The sequence below is a fragment of the Gavialis gangeticus genome, unplaced genomic scaffold (assembly GCF_001723915.1).
Source record: "Gavialis gangeticus isolate Ggan-Ray unplaced genomic scaffold, GavGan_comp1, whole genome shotgun sequence".
Lineage (NCBI taxonomy): Eukaryota > Metazoa > Chordata > Crocodylia > Gavialidae > Gavialis > Gavialis gangeticus.
The window spans coordinates 5,513,213-5,527,764 of record NW_017729033.1 but is presented as its reverse complement, the minus strand read 5'-3'; the positions used below and the strand labels follow the sequence as shown (position 1 = coordinate 5,527,764).

Here is a 14,552-nt window from a genome sequence, read left to right as displayed (position 1 = left end):
CTGTTTGTAAATGTATTGTTAAGAGACTTCTGCTTCTTCTCCTTATCCCCTCCTACTATGAACGCAGAGCAGCAAAACAATCTCTCCTCCTTCTCTTTACCTCAGCTGTTTCTGGTGACCTGCCTTTTCCCCTGAGACCTGGTTGGGGGAGGGAGTGGGGAGGAGAGGGTGCAGCAGTGGAGGTTTTACAAATGCTAGGGAGGCTGGCCTCCACCATGGTTTACAGGGGACCTGTGGAAAGTGTTGAGGATGTATGGTGATCCTTAGATGTTCGCCAACTCCCAAATGCTAACTGAATACTGGGATCCGCAGCCTTTAACTCTTGAGAAGAGACAGTGTCAGCAGGGACCCTGGCTCACCGGAGATCTGAAAGTGGCTGCTAGAAGATCCCTGCCGTCTCCGTATATCACAAAAGTGAAATGAAGAGTTGTTTGTGGGGAAGGCTTTTTTCTGTTGTGACACGCAAGGCTAGTTAGTGTGAATGGAGTCTAGCAACTCCTTTAACACACAAGGCTTCGCTGGGTACGAGCTTTGTGCTGGGGTGTAGTGTGTGCTTTCTGCAGGTGTTGCAGCATCACATGAAAGTCCAGCATACAATTATGAGTGATTTGGCAGAGCCACCCTGCACTGAGAGCTAATAGTCTTTCAAGATCATAGGTACTTGCCTTTGCTTTCTCTGCCTTGGAGATTGAAGTTCTTACAGAGCAGGGTCATGGCCTGCGCATCTAAAAGTGAGCTTGTCATTGTCCCTAACACATTTGAATTCTTTTGCTGGTGTTGAGCCTGATGCACAGAGGTCCTGGCTGTTTGTCAGATAAACTCCCTCGTGGATGCTGATGCACAGCAGAGACCTACAGCTTTCTTCATGTAGGCCTTTCTCATGGTGACTGCTTTCATTAGAGCCCTGGCTAGTTTTGAACTGAACTGGCAACTTGGGGATTAAAGGCATTGTATCTCCTTGCCAGCCCTCAAGGACCAAACAAAGAGGGCCTTGAGTCTAAAAAGGTTGAAAACCAGTGATGTAAGATTTAAATCATTCATGTTTAAACTACTGCCAATTCTCTAAGGTGTGTGCGCCTAGAGAAATAGGGAACAATGGCTTATCTTGGAGGATAAAAAAAAATCTCATTTGCTCTAATTTTTGGCAGCAGTGAAAATACTGGTATCCTGGTCTTTCCAAAGCAAGTAGTTTAATGTAGTAGTAGAGTAGAATGCATCCAGGAAACGAGATGATTTGCCACTCCAAGGAGAATGCAAATAATGGCAATTTTTTGTGGTGACCAATTATGAGGAGTAGATGGGGAGGGACATTAATGGGGAACTGAAAGAATGGTGAGTTAAACTACAGTGGCCAATTATTTTACAGGTGAATTAGCCAGGGTTTACTGTATAAAGCAGTGATTCTCAACTGGGGTGTCTTGAGATCCTTTCAAGGGTGTTGCAAGGGGTCTCATAATGTTAGCACTGTTAGGTTTACAAACATGATTCACAAAATAGACCCACAGATTTCGAATAGAAATTCATAGTTGTGGTCTTTTGAAAGTTATTTGCAACAGAAAAACTGATCTATTTTTCTGAAGGCAAAAAAGAGTGAACATTTTAAGAGGTGGCATTTTCCAACAGGTGTCTCGAGTCTAGAAAAGGTTGAGAACCACTGGTATAAAGAGACAGCATTCCTGGTGGTTAGAGAACAAGAAGGAACAAGGATTTTTAATTATGAAGCTGCTGAGGATTTGAAGTATGACACTGGGTAAGTTATTCAACCCTTCTCTCTGGTTTCCTCATATGTGCATTGATTTTGGATTTTAAACTTCATTGCTGAACAGCAAGAAAGATTTCTACACTTCCCTGCTTGCCATCTGACACCTCCAGGAAAGGAAATCCTACCTGATCTGCACGACAAAGAGCAACTCAGAACAACTCACAAAGACACTTTCGTGGACCCAGAGGGACGGATTTCCATCTTCAGCTTCCTCTGTGCAAAATGAAGCTTATTTCCTACCTATGGGGACTTTTTACCATTTTTTAATTTTCCCTGAGCCTGATGAAGGGTCCTTGAGCCTGAAAGCTTGCAGAAAAAGATTTTTTTTTTTTGTGATGTCCTAGTTGGTCTAATAAAAGGTCATTTCTGAACCAAGAGTTCTAGATGTTTGCATTTCTTAAGGGGTAATGTACACACGTGCATATCTGTACTTGTTTGGTAGCTGGCTCTTTAAAAGGGAGCTGGGGTCCAGCTTCACCTGCCTCTTGGCTGTGTCCCAGCTGAGACTGTTGTACCAAAGCCCTGGAGCAGGAGGCTCTCTGGCAGACAGCCTCTCTATTATTCAGGCAGGTGGTCTAGAGCAGTGGAGACAATCATTTTGGCAGGTGTGCTACAAATTAGCAATGTACCCCCTTTTAGTGCCACTCCAGTCCCCTTTCCCTGTCTGCTCTCATGCTTTACTGTGCCCAATCTGCTGCTCTGCTTTCTGCTTCCTGCCCTCTATCCCTGCCTAAGCTGCTGCTCTGCTTTCTGCCTCCTGCTCTATCTGCTGCAGTGCTGCCCGCTCCCTCCCTGTGCCACACACAGAGCCTGCCTGTGCCAGTTGTGGTGCACGTGCCACAGGTTAGCTACCCCTGGCTTAGCAAATGGAAGCCTGCAAGAAATTAGCAGACCCTGGGGGAGGGCAGTTAATGTAGACTTAGCTAATTTTTTCTGCAGGAGAAATAAAGCTGAGAAAAAAGATCTGAACTGAGTGCGGTGTCAGCCTGTCCTAAGCCTGGCAGAAAAGGGCTCATCGCATAGTGGGATGAAGAGCTAGGATCAATAAGTAGGATCTCTAACACTGGTTGAAGTCACTTGTTTGGGGTGATCTGTGTTGGGTGATCACTTGGCAATTTATACAGTCTTGTCATAGGTATCTCACAGGCACACTAGAAATCAGAACCCAGGATACTTGACTTGCGCTGTTGTCTAATGCTAGAGCAGGTATCTCGGGGAATCTAGATTTCCTGCTTTCACATTCATGCCATTCAAGACTGCAGCTTTTATTGTGTCATGCACAGGCAACTTCAAATGCGCCACTGGCTCTGCATGTGCATATACTGCCTAGACGGGAATGAGCATAACCATGTATGTGGTGCCGTGGGCAGGCTAATAGCTACAGCTGAGATTCCACAGTTTCGTTTGTCCGCAGTACCATGCAGACTCAGCTCCTCTGCACCCAGTCTGGGCAGTCATGCATAGAGTCAAATGGCACTTTTAAGGGTGGTGCTGGGCACAGTGAGCTTGTGGCCTATATGTGGCTTTGTGTTTTGGTGGTAAGAATGGGAAAGAAAGCGAGAGCCCCTGGCATAGGATTGTTCCCATGTAAATAGTTTATAACAGGAAAAATCATTAGCTCTTGGGATTCCTTCCAGGCAGCCATATCCCCACCCAGACTGGTAGCCATTCAGCCTTCGTTCCCTTGAGCCACTGAAATGAGACTTTCTCTTTGTAAACTGAGAGGGTGTCAGTAGATGCGAGCAGCACTCTAATGAGAGCAGTAAGAATAAGTTTTCCAGTTGGCAGAGGAAGACTTGAAATGAGACCGTGACGCTGCTGCCCCTTGGTCGAGGGAGATCTGAGCTGCAAGAGATGTCACGGGGGCAGAAGAAAAAGCCTGTTCCTTATGAAGGCAAGACTTGAAAATAATCCTGTTTGTTTCATATGTCTACGCATTGGGAGCAAACTGGTGGCCTGATGGAGCTTTTTTGCTAAGATGAACATGTAATGTGGAGACTTTAGAAGGAGAAGGAAATTCTTGTGGAATTGTTTTGTTGCAGGCAAAATGCCTTCATTTTCGGAAGAATGGGGCATTTCCATTGGTAGCGCGCCATGTGTTCCCAGAATTATGGAGTATGGAATTAGGCCATCTTAAATTCCCTACTAGAAATTGTCCAGGTTGTGTGTCTATTAGAGCAGAAAGTGAAACATCCCCAGATTAATCATCCAGGCATTTATTTTCAGTTTCACTTTCTGACTTCCCTGTGTTAACACAGTGCCACAGTGTTCAGGTTCCAGATACTTTGGGGGGAAGTTTTAAATCCAGACAAAGAGCTGCTTTTTTAGACTCTTTAAAATCATGGCAGTGTTCTGTTCATTAGACTTTGAAACTAAACTGAAATATCTTTTCACTAAGTCTAAATCTGGGGCCACAGGAAATAACTGCAGTACAGGTACAGCTGACTTTACGTAAGCAGCTTGTAGCGTGCCCTCCTGTCCCAGTTATAGACACTGCCCGTGTGTCTCTATTGCCTTGATCGCAGCCTTTGTGTCCTACAACCCCCTCGTCGAACCAGGTCTGTACATCTGCTTCTGTGGTCTGTATTCTGGTATTGCAACAGGTTACCAAGCTCTGATTATAGGGAATCAACCAAGTTCAGCTTTAATGTAAGGACAGGAGTGAAACGGTGTTAATTGCCCCAACTTCTGAATGTGAGGCACGTTAGCTCCAGGCTGCCCACTCTTTCCTGCCATAAGTGATCAGAGGTCTGTCATGAAAATGCGGCACAAACTATGACCAGGAATTGTTGTGCTGAGAAATTTGGGCAGTTGTTTTGCATCATAGGGCTAAGACATCTGTTCACTTTGGTTTTGTGCTGCCATAAAAGTTTTGTTGTAGTGCAGAAGCGACGTCTGTTCGCAGCCTCAGACTAACATGGCTAACTAACTCTACTTGGGGCACTAAAATTGCTTTTCCACATGCGGATTTGGAGGAGAAGTCTACTGAAGCTCAGTTGCTTTCCCTAACGGGTGGACGTGGGAATCAAACTCTTGCTTCTTCAAATGAAATTGTTTTGAGATTTCTCCGAATGTGTTGGGAAGCAAATAAAAAGTTTCTACACCCTTGCCACTCGCCCCCTCTCCCCCCACCATTTTCCCACATCTGAATGCATACAGCCCTTGAGGTTGCAGGGCTTACGTAAAATGCCAAATGCAAAAACAATACAAATCTCACTTTTTTTTTTTCTTGTCAAGTGAGTCTGCTCACAAAACAGATCTGATTTGCAGACTCGGAGAGCTGTAGGACCGACACTTTCTGAACCTTGGTCTGCTCTGATGAATCTTGCATTAGGAGCACAGCTGGGGAAGCACTTAGAAAGGCCATGTCTGGTGACAGTAGTTAAAACTTGGGAGAATTAATAGGATCTCTCCAGGATTCTTCCCGCACTGTTATTTGTGGATCTGTCAAATGGAGCCCTGTTTTGCCATAAAATGTATTGGGGAGGAAGTTGGGTTTTTGGAGTCCTGACCTTACAGACAGATTGAGGTTAAAGAGTAGCTTTTTTTAGAACTGATTTAAAATTAAACTATGTTAAATACCACTTCTGATCACAGTTTACATTAAAGTGAACTGGAACCTCTCCAACCTTTTATAGGGGAGGAGTGAGGGTGGTCACAGAGAAAAGAAAATGCAGCCATTTTGCTGTCGATCAGACTTCCTTTATACAAAAGGTACTTTAGCTGGTAAATAAACCTTGCAGCACTGAAGACCATATGACTTTTATGTGACTGGCAAAACAGGATAAAATGCTGTGTTCCAGAACGGGGGAGCTGGAACTGGATGGCTAGTTTTGAAAGGTTTCTCTCTCTCTCCCCCCTCCCTTTTTTCTTTTCAGGGTGATACAGTATTCATTCTGTGTGTCCTGAATTTAGGGCGCCCAGAACAGTAGAAATAACCTCTGGAGATGAACCTTGCTTCAATAGTGCTGAACTAAATGACTTCATAAATCTTTTCCATCTCTAATTTTTTGTGACTGAAACTTTAACTTTTTGCCTCCTCCATAAACCACAGATGTGTGTGTGTTCCATAATTGCATGTTTTTAAAATCCATTTATTTTTTAGATGTTAACTTTGTTCTTCCTTTCTTTGGCTTGGCATTTGTTTTTAAGTGAAATTTTGTATGAAATTTATGAAAAGTGACAGGTTGAAGTAGCTTATCATGATATAACAGAGTAGTGATAGTGGTAGTGCAAGCTTTGGGGCAGATGAGTCATAAAAACATTCTCTCTCTGGACCAAATCATGAACAACTTACTTCTGTTTTTGTTCAGTGACTCGAGAGTAGCCCCAGAAAATTGTCACAATCTGGCTGTGAGAAAGGAGGATGATTTTGTGGCTGAAGCACTGGTTTTGCACCTGGGAAATCTGGATTTGGTTTTTCCAGCTCTGTTGCAGCTTTCTTCTGCAGGTGTTCAATGCCCAGCCCAACAAGGCTCTGATCTCAAGTGGAGTCTCTAAGTGCTGGCTCTATATTCGGCTTCTCTCACTGTCTTACCAGTAAGACTCAGTATTTCCCTGCAGGATCACTCCTAAGAATGAGAAAGGAGTTCAGGGTCCACATCCCAGTTGGGCCTTTTGGCCCTTGTGCTGAGAACACCAAAAAGCGACTTTCAGTGAGCACCACATTAAGTTATAGGTCAGAGAGGGATGAGCCAACTTACTTGAGCTCAAAAATACCACATTTTCATGCTTTTCTGCAGGGAAAGATGTGCACTTGCTCTTAGAGCTAGTCTTCAACAAATTTAATTTACCAACAGGTAGGATGGTGTGCAGGAGCATCCTGTAGTTTGTGAAGAGCTTTGAAGCAGCATCCTATGGAGTATCGCTGTTCTAGTAAGAAACTTTGGTGCACCCTGGTCTGGGATGCAGCCGAAACTACATATGGTTCAAGAGAGATCTTTCATGTTCTTCCATGGCATTGGTATTGGGAGGCTCTCCATTTCTGGGTATGCAGGTGTGTTTTTCTGTTTATTCCAGCTTTGAGTTGCAGCTAACCCAAACCTGGTAAATTGTAACCTTTGATTATTATGCCATTCGTGCCATAGATGTCTTTTGAAGCTTGGGTCCTATTTTGAGCCTGAGCCCTTTGCAGTGATTCTTAACAAAGATGCTGTGACATTCTTTTAAGGGTCTTGCAGGGTGCTGCTCTACATTAGTACTATTAGGTATAAAAATGCCTACATATGATTCACAAGATAAACCAAAGATTTCAAATAGGAATCAACAGTGTGAAAAGCCTTTTGCCCCCAGTCTTTGACTTCTTTGCAACAGAATTGTTCTATTATTTTTTTGGAGTCAAGAAATGAATGAAAGCAGTGCCATTTTCTGAAGGTGCCGTGAGTCTGACAAGGGGGAAGCATCACATCTAAAAAGGTTGAGAACCACTGCCCTAGGAGTTGGATCTTAATATCACTCTTTCCCCATATCCCTTGGCTTTTGTTTTTCAGTATGTTTTTTCCTAGGATACCAACGACCCACAATAAGGGACTTCTATTAAACCTATTATTGTTTTTTATGAGGATACTTAATCAAATCCAGTCAGTTCCTTTTGCTGGAACTGTCACACGTCCAGAGTGAAAGAGTAGTTTACCATTTATATCCAGTTACGCTCTAGAGTTTGTGGCTAAATATTTCCATCAAGTCCAGGAGGAATCTCTCTACCGACTGCTGCATTCTAATATCAGATGGTTTACTCACATATTGAGCCTTTTTCTGTAGTACTCGGGCAGTGTCGAGCACTGCATTAAGCAATGTGACTAGCATACGTTATGCGGTGGAGGCCTCATTCTCTCAGAGGAAGAAAGAAGTGTTTGCAGCACAGTGTCTTAAAGGACGCACACAGCAGCATTTCCATATACATAGAGTGAGGTATTTAACACTCTTTGGTTCCTGGAGAGCTCATTTCAGCGCTTGAGGAAAGTTTTGTCTCTGCACGAAGAAGTTTGTCCTTGTTGTAGAAGTCTGTTGCGTCAGAAGAGCATAGCTATGAAGACGGTAGTTGATGCATTAGTTATTTGAGGGCAGAATTTGGCTGATCGATTTAATATACGTCTGAATTTGACTTGTCTCTTTACTTGTGTATTTTATACCCAGTGCAGGTTGGGACTGAACCTAAAAGTGGGAAAGAGAAATTAATTTATTAAAGATTATAGCTGACGTTCCCAATACTTGAATCAGCAGATTCAAGTCATTCGGGATAGAAATAACTTCCTGTAATTACTTTTTTTGTCCAAAGGAAGACAGGAAGCTAATATCCACCCCCCTTGACAATTGGGGAGAATGGAATTACCTCACTGTTTAAATAATCTTTTAATACTGCTAAACTTTGAGATAGGAAAACATTCCCTAATTCCTGGCAAGAGTTGCAGGCTTTTACTTACGGTCTGTGTTTGTGAAATTTTACCTTAGACTACTTTCAAAGAAGATTAAGTATTGCATGGATTAAAAAATGCAAAGGCCATCTGGATTTCATGATGAAACCATCAGCCTTAATAAACAAAACCAGCTTGTTTTAAGTGATTTTCCTTAGATTTGAATGGTAACAAACGTGTTAAAGTAGCATCACTGGGCAGATGAATTGATTTGATGGTGCTGGATCCTGGATTCTGAACTTTCCTCTCCCTCCCATATTTCTAAACCTACCTAGTCCCACTTTTCTAGCATCCATAGATTTCACAGATGTTAGGGCTGGAATGGACCTCACAAGATCATGGGATCCAGCCCCCTGCCCAAGGGTCCGATCACCCCAGCAAGATGAGCATCCTGTTTGGAGACTCCCAGCAGTCATTTCTCCTCACTCAGACTAGGCTACGTGGTGGCCTAGCCGTGTCAGTCAGGGGTGTGACATGGGACCAGTGCAGCTGGACTAGCAAAGGTCTGGGAACAGACGGCTCTCCTGGCAAACCACAGTATTGCAGGTGTAAGCTGTGCTCGGGCGTAGAGTGCTTTGCAGCTACTCTCTATTATAGTATTGCTTCGCCAGGAATGCCTTGGATTATAAATCTGATTAAATAACAGCAGGGAGGGAGCATGTGAATTAAATTATATTATTAACCACAAATTATTTTGGTCTAGGTTATTCTGTCTGTGGGTTTACAGTCATTGTAGGCCAGGACGAATGAGTAGCCATCTCTAGCTCTTAGATATCCGAGAGACATTAAGATTATATACCAGACAAAGCTCTCAGTTACTGCAGTGTGCTTCTCTGTCTCACCTCTCAAGTCTGTTTTTCCTGTGCTATCCACTGAGCTGAATTGCATTTACTTCCATGGGGGAGGGCTGGAAGGGGATGGAGACACTGTTGTGCAAGCTGCTGTACAAACACAAATTAACCAATTCTTATTGAAATAAGGTGCCATCGCTTATCTTTTCCTCAAAAAAAATGCACTACCTGTTCATTTGCAGAACCAGTTTCATGACTGTTGTCTGTGGATTTTAAAACTATGTGGATGCATTTGGCTTTATCTGCTGGAGAGAAGTGGCAGGTCACTTTGGAGCAGACACAAAATGGTCTGTAGACCTCTAAAGACCTTTGTTTTGGAAAATGCCGTGAGATCAGTGGATGAAAAGTGCTGCACATGTTTTATTATTAGCTCACCTTATACTTATAATGATTTAATTTCACCCCCTCTCTCTGGCATTGGTTACTTTTAATTCTGATTGCATCTCTGATTGCTTTAATTTGTGGGGAGTGGCACGACATAGATATGATGGTGCTTTTTGTCTGTGTTGGCATTTCCAGAAGCCAATATGGAAGACGGTCTTAAAAAATGCACATTTTTTGCCTTTATGAAATACAGTAGGTTGAGAAGGAAACCAATAAATTAAGATCTGTAAAACAGAGATTTATGCAGTGGTAGTGAAGAGTGGCATAACCTCCCTTTGGAAATATTGCCAAGGATCTGAAAGATAGTGGAACTGGGAACATTAAACATCTTGGGCTTAGAAAAATACTGTTTGCCAGACTAACTCATTGCTTCCTTTTGACAGGGATACTAAATCTACGTGGGAAGAAAAATCAGTAGGTCCAACACACTGGCTTCAGGAAAAGCATTTGACAGCATGTCACCAAATATTGCACTCAGCGTGAATTCAAAGTGCAGCAGAGATAAATGTTCTGCCTGAAGGACCATGCACAACAGGGCAATGAGATACTGAAGCCTGTCGAACGTGGGGAGGGGTTGGAGGTTTCTTTAGGCTTAATGTTAAATCCAAGGTTATTTAACATGTTTAATGGATACAAACCTGCAAATGATTTGATGCTGGTAGTGAATCTGAGGAGTTATGAACCCTCAGCTGTGCATACAATAGAAATGCTCATGAACAGAGCAACCCCCAGCTTTTAGACTGCTCCTGCGGACAGAAAAGGTAGGGATTGAAGCTTGTTCTATTAACTTGATAGGAGCTCATGGCACTAGCGTGGTGAATGTAGTACCTACCAAGCATGCAAAGGGGGCTGAGTGCTGTAGGCACCCCGTTGTTGTGGACTGGGCACTGTACCCGCACGAAGGAAAATTTGTGCTTCCAGCCCTGCCTTTCATTTGCTGCTGGCTTTTTTGGCCACTTCATCTCTCTGTGCCATTTCATTGCTCTGGGTGTGGATGCATGTAACGTTTGAACTGTTCCCAAAAGTCACTGATTGGGAACCAGTTCACAGCCGTCATGGGTCAGAGGTTTCCATACATCCAGTGCCCTTGCAGTCCAGTTAGAGTGGTTGTCTTAAAGGGGTTGAAGTGCTGTGGCTCTGACCTGAGGGGCTGCGAGAGAGCACCCAGCCCAGCATGCACTGCAGTGGACAAGGGAGGAGGGAGTGCTTGCACCCATGCTTTGGGGATCCCAGGAAATGGAAGACCTGTGGCTGGGAGTATTTTAAGTTTCTGCTTTCCCTTGACTCCTAAACATGAGTTCAGTCAAGCTTGGTAGCGTGCACATGATTGAACTCTGCAGGCTGCCTGCCTGACTTCGGGAGGTGGGGAGTGCTTGGACCCACACCTTTCAGTAGCCAGGGTTTGGGGTGGGGGGCACGGTCAAGTAGGGAGCGAGGACAGCTGCTTGTTAGAAAAATAGCTTTTACTGAACAAGCAGTGCAAGGGAGCTCATTGATAAAACGTGCCAAAAAAAGTGGAAAAAATCTGGGGCCATGTACCAGAGTAACCAATTACAGCAGTGGGGGATGTCTGGAGGACTGACCAGACCTATGCCACAGAAGGCTTGATGTCCACGTGTCGTTGACCTGGTTCATAGTGAACCGGTTCAGCCAGCACTTGATCTTCCAGCTACACTTTTGAACCATTCCAGGAAGCTTTGAATGTGCTTAATCGCATTATGCTTATGTCCGTTTCAGGTGTAAACTGCATTTAAACCGGTGTTACCTGCATCCCTGCTCTCTGTATCGCGGTTTTCCCCCATCTACAGAGTGGGGAAAAATCAGTTTTTCTTTCCTTTGCAAAATAACTTGAATATCTACAGATGAAAAGCTAAATATTATGAGACTGGAAAGAACAAGAGTGTGCCACTTGAGAAATATATAGGTCTGAGGAGAAGTACTTGAAACATGGCATCTGGTGGGAAGTAGGAGAGTGCTGGGAGAGATGGTTGATAGCTTGATATGGTAGGGAACAGGGCCTCCAAGTCTTGACTCCGGGCATTAGCCGATATTTAAGGTTTTGCTGGTTGTTTCCATCAGGAGAAGAAATAAATGAGGGAGTTGGGTATAATGAGGAAGGAGCACTGGGGAGGGGGTGGCTTTGAGTCCCCAGGACAAGTAAGGCTGTGCATTCCCCTTCCCCTTCCTCTTGCTTCCTAGTTCTTCGCACTCCCTGCAAGGAGTTTTTGTCCAGGGCACCTAGCTTCATAGTTATGCCTCTAGGGAGAAGAGAGGGATGAAGGGCAGTCTTGGGGATTCCTGCTTGGAGCTGAAGAAGGAAAGGGAGGACGAGACTTCAATGACATGGCTAGTTGTGTTGAAGATGGCTGATGGGTTGTGGGGGGGGACAAAGCTGCAGTGCCAACAAGGATGAGAAGCATTAAACCAGGGAGCATCAGGCACTTTTAGACCAGTCTCAGTGAAATGAAGGGGCCAAAAGCCAAACTGGGAAAGCAGTACAACTAGAGGTGGGTGAGAGGGGCACTCACCCCAGGCACCAAATTGTGGGGGGTGCTAGAAATGTCTTCACCCCCGCAGGGTCTGTGCCTGGCAGCATGCCTGTGCTGGGAACTCCAAAGCAGTTCCTGGATGCTGCTGCTTGAAGAGCAACAGAGCCAGGGAGGAAGCCCCTCGGCTGGGGCTGTTTTGAAGTTTGTGGTGAGCAAGGCTGCTGCACCCCAGCTCCTGGACTGGCACTCTCCCCACTCTGGCTCTTGGACCCTGTGCCCCCTGCTCCATGTGCCCCCCGCTCTCTGAACCTGCAAAGCCAAGCCCAGGAAGGGCCGTGCAACCTGTGTGCTCCTTCTGTTCTCATCAGCCTAAAGCAGCTCGGGCTCTGCTGCAATTCCCGGTCTGGCACCCCCAGTGCTCCTCCCGGAAGCCAGAGTGGATGGGAAAGTTCCACCCACTCCCTATTCTGATTCGAACTAATTTAACCACTTCTCCCTGACCCCTCTTTTTGACAAGGACCTGCCCATTGGACTCCAGGACAGACCTCTGCCACTCCTACCTCCGTTGTTTTCTGAACCACAGGAACAGAACACATTTGGGTCTTGTGCTTTGTGGTTCTCTGTGGTGCAACAGCATTGCGCCAGACTTCTGCTGCTGGGGCACTAGGGAAGAGATGTTTTTTCTCATTACCCTACAAGAGGTAATGAGACAAGAGGTCTGTGCCCTCTGCTTCTTAGTTGGGACACATGGATCCCTACGCTCAGTGTGAAGATTGAAGCGGATGTGGAAGCCCAGTGGAAACTCTCCAGGCCCTGATGCTGTGCAGTGGTGGCAGATGGAGACTGATTGTCTCAAATTTTCATCTTCATATTGGCCGTGCCCCTCTGATCTGAATGCGTTTGCTCTGGTGGCTGATATTTTAAGGACACTGGGGCTAGGTTCTCTGCTAGTGCAGATTTGAGCAGTTTATTTAAAGTAAGTGGAGCTCCAAAGGTTGATACCAGCTGATGAACTGACTTTGCGTTTCAGTTATTATACCCAGCACTGAAGTCTCATCATCTGTGACCTTCCTTAGCTCTACTTGAACAGGAGTCTGTGGACATGGGAGGGATAGAAGTAAGTTTTTACTTAAAATGAAGATTTCTCAGGGCAGGGCTGTTGTCTGGCTCCATACTCTGAGCAGCACAGAGCTTATGGCTGGTGTTCAACAAATCATTTCTGATTTATAGCTTTACACAATGTGGCGCTTCAGCTTGTCTTTGAGCTTGTCTATAAAATCCAAGAAAAACTTAATTTCTATCTCTTTTCCAAGGAGAGAGACCCTTCAGAGAACAAACTCGCCCCACACCCTTCCTCAAGAAATCCCATTAAGAAAGAAGGCTCTGATGAAGTGTAATCTCTAGCTCCACCAGAGCAGGGGGGAAAGGTCCAGAGTGGAAACCTTTTTCCCATTGACGGATGACCTGAATCTGGCTTTGTCTTTGGAAGAGAACAGCAGAACACGGTGCTGGCTCGGTGGCTGGCAGCAGTGTATGTACATCAGTTGTATGAATGAGCGTAAGTGGAATATATGGTGTTACTGCAGCTATACTGTTTTCACTCCCTGAGTTGGTGCCTTAGAGCTCACCTGGGTATCCCCACAATGCACTGCCTAATGCCATATGGCCAGTGGCTGTGTCTTATGGACCTGACCCGAAGCACCGGGAAGTCCAAGGAGAGCTCTTTGTGGATCTAAAGGGGCTCAGGAGGGGGCCCATGCAGCAGAGAGGTTGATCTTTCTCCCATTGTGGAGACCATGACAGTTTCTTTTGAGTTCAGTAGGAGCAAAATTGGGTCTGGGGTGAGCGTCTTACCTTAACAGAGTCTGCAGAAAGCAGTGTAGAATAGTTAGGTGAAGCGCTACTGGGCAAAACAATAGCCAAATATATGGCTTTCCAGGTGGTGTCTTCAGGCAAAACTTATTATGTTTGATTTGAACAAGTCAAAATGCTGTCTATGGGGGGAATTTAAACCACTCTCATCCTTATTTAAATCAGGAAACAGGGACCTCAATAAAAATGAGTTATTTTGATCATCTTTTGTTTATATTGTACATTCCTGAAAGCTTTTCATTCTAATTGGTTTATAATACATTAAAACCACTTTATTTACCACTGAATTAAGGCCTTTTGTTACTTCTCTTTCCCAATCTTGAGGCCGTATTAAAGCTGTATAACTGCTTATATGAGTATTCTTACTATACACGTATTTGATTGTTAGTTTCTACACTTTTATTGCTGGTAAAATGGTGAATGATGCATCTTTTTATTAGATTGATTTTTACTTTTATGTTCCTACTTAGATGGAAAGTGGAATTCACTTAAAATAATTTTATTGAACAAAAATGATTAAAATTCTATCTTTGTGAAAGAAAAGTTTGTCAGCCAGGCTTTTAAACAAGGTTTATTAAACAAATGCCAATATTAGTGAATTGACCTAATTTATTTCTGGTCACCACATTCTTCTAGTTTCTGAAACTAGTAGAATTCATCCTCTCTTTTCTTGCTTTTCTTCATAAATTGGAGAAGGAAAATAACCAGTCCTCCTTTTCAGCTCCCCTTAGGTTTCTCAATTTAAGCTAAATTCATAAGATATTTTCTCTGCACCTGCAGG

The 14,552-nt window shown here is 44.2% G+C and overlaps 1 protein-coding gene across 2 annotated transcripts in view; it reads left to right on the top strand.

The window, feature by feature from the left end:
- Window positions 1-1,623: 1,623 nt before the first annotated feature.
- PTPRA (protein tyrosine phosphatase, receptor type A) overlaps window positions 1,624-14,552 on the top strand; it is a 190,469-nt gene continuing 177,540 nt past the window's right edge. For both annotated transcript variants that reach the window (XM_019526129.1, XM_019526128.1), the window contains exon 1: window positions 1,624-1,750. The gene's annotated coding sequence lies outside the window, so the exon portion shown is untranslated. The remainder of the gene's footprint in view (window positions 1,751-14,552) is intronic.